Here is a 2,500-nt window from a genome sequence, read left to right on the forward strand (position 1 = left end):
TGCCTTGGCCTCCCGCGGATCTTCCTTGCTGCGAGGCTTCGGCGGCGGTTCGCCGTTGCCGTCGTCCTCTTCGGCCGCCATTCAACGGTCAGCTCAGAACTGGCACGGACTGGGGGAATCCGACTGTCTAATTAAAACAAAGCATTGCGATGGCCCTAGCGGGTGTTGACGCAATGTGATTTCTGCCCAGTGCTCTGAATGTCAACGTGAAGAAATTCAAGCAAGCGCGGGTAAACGGCGGGAGTAACTATGACTCTCTTAAGGAGACTTTTGACTCTCTTAAGGTCCACAGGGTGAACGCCTTTAGCCCTGTGGCCATGTGCCAACCGTCACCTCCTCGTGGTGAGAGTCGGGCAATGGGTGTGAGCCAGACGGTTCACACCTAGCTAACGACGGTTGGCTGTCGGCCGCCCAAAGTCAGCTCCTTTCGGGGAGCTGTCACGTGCCCACCGACCGGCCACTGGCGGGCGGCCGATTAACGGCGGGGGCTTCAAGGGTGGGGGGGGTTGCCAGCCCTCCCCACTTTATTTCAGCAGGCCCGCAAAATAAAAGATTAAAAAGCAGAACCCGCCGAGTGCCTCAGCCCGGCGGGCCTGCTGAAACAAGTACCCGGGGAGAGCTAGCCGGTCCCCCGGAGGTGGCTGCGGGGTTAGTGGACGACCCCGCACCAGCACATTTGATTGAACCGAACCCAGAACCCACCCAAGCACCCGAGCGGTATGCCTGCGAGGACTGCGAGCAGGACTTCGCCACCAAGCGAGGACTCGCAGTTCATCGCAGGATCAAACACCCAGCGGAAGCAAACGCGGAAATCGAGCTTCCCGGCGCCAAACTAAGATGGCGGGATGAGGAGCTGCGCCTGATGGCACGAGAGGAGGCGTTGGCTGCCGGGCGAGGAGTGAGATTCATGAATCTCCATCTCCTCGCCCTGGTCCCTGGCAGGACCCAGGAGGCGATCAAGGGGGTCCGGCGTCGGCCGGACTACCGCCTACTCGTCGCAGCCGCCCAACGAGATCTCGAGGCGGCTCAGGACCCCCCTGGGACACCTGCCAGAGCACGCCGACGCAGAAGTCGCTCGTTGCCATCGCCGCGTGAGCCCTCACCCGCCCCAGAACCAGCTAGGGTATCAACACCTACCCCAGCGGCACCTGCCCCCACCCCGACGCCGGTTTCACCGACGAACAGGGGGCAGGACCTTGCCCGGGCCATTCACGTTTTGGTGACCAAGGCCCGGCAAGAGGAGCATCATCACGCCAACGATCTGGCGAACATCGCTGATGATGCTCTGCGGGGGGAGGATACTGACTCAGCCATCTTAACATGGCTGAGAGTAGTCTTCCCCCCGGAAGCCGCTGCAGCTGGGCGCCGGGAGCCGACCGCTAACCGAGTCCGTCAGAGGCGTGGAAAGCCACCGTCAAGGAGGACACTGCGTCGCCGCGAATATGCCAGAGTCCAGACCGGATGGAAGAACAACAGACGACACGTAGCTCGGGAGATCCTAGAGGGAGGCCCCAGTAAGTTAAGCCACTCGCTCGACGAGTTGGCTGTCCACTGGGGCCAACTCCTTGGGCATCCGTCCAAGGAGTACCCTGGTCCCTCTGGGATCTTACCTGAAAAACCCGAGCTACGATACACGTGGGACCCGATCTCCATAGAGGAGGTCGAAACCATCATGGTCCCCGTGTCGTCGTCCCCCGGTCTGGACAAGGTTACGGCGAGGCAGTGGCGCGCGGTATCACCATCTACCCGCGCGCTCCTCTACAACGTCGTCATGCTGAGGGGGGGGTTTCCTCGACAGCTCCTCGAAAGCCGGACCATCTTCATTCCGAAGATGAAGGTACCGGAGAATCCTGGGGACTACCGGCCGATTTCGATCGGTTCGGTAGTGGTGCGACAACTGCACCGCATCCTCTCCATCCGCCTAAGAGCCGCGAATCTCACCGACGATCGGCAGCGCGCATTCATCTCCGCCGACGGAACAGCGGAGAACACGGCCGTCCTAGACACCATCCTTTGGACGGCCCGCGCGCTGCGTCGCGAGCTGCACGTGGCTACCTTAGATGTCGCTAAGGCGTTTGACACCGTTAGCCACGATGCACTCGCCACGATCGTTGGGCAGCTCGGTCTACCTAGAGGCCTCGTCGCCTACGTAGCCGAGCTGTACAGAGACGCTACCACCAGGCTCGCAGCGGAAGGAAGGATGTCCCCACCGGTACCGGTCCGGCGAGGAGTTCGACAGGGAGACCCCCTCTCGCCGATCCTCTTCAACCTCGTCGCAAATACCATCATTGCGGCGGTGCCCTCTGAGGTCGGGTTCATTCTCGAGGGCGAGCGCATATCGTGTCTCGCCTTCGCGGATGACCTGACCCTCATCACCTCCTCCAAGTGGGGAATGCAGAGGGCACTCGCTAGGGTTGAAGAGGCGGCAGCCAGCATGGGGCTGAAGCTCAACCCGTCCAAGTGCGCAGCTCTTTCTCTGGTGCCCGCCGGTAAGGAGAAG

The 2,500-nt window shown here is 61.6% G+C and overlaps 1 pseudogene; it reads left to right on the forward strand.

The window, feature by feature from the left end:
* Positions 1–2,500, forward strand: part of LOC124415389 — a 7,625-nt pseudogene that overhangs the window by 2,446 nt on the left and 2,679 nt on the right.

This window comes from Diprion similis, unplaced genomic scaffold (genome assembly GCF_021155765.1).
Source record: "Diprion similis isolate iyDipSimi1 unplaced genomic scaffold, iyDipSimi1.1 ptg000044l, whole genome shotgun sequence".
Classification (NCBI taxonomy): Eukaryota; Metazoa; Arthropoda; class Insecta; order Hymenoptera; family Diprionidae; genus Diprion; species Diprion similis.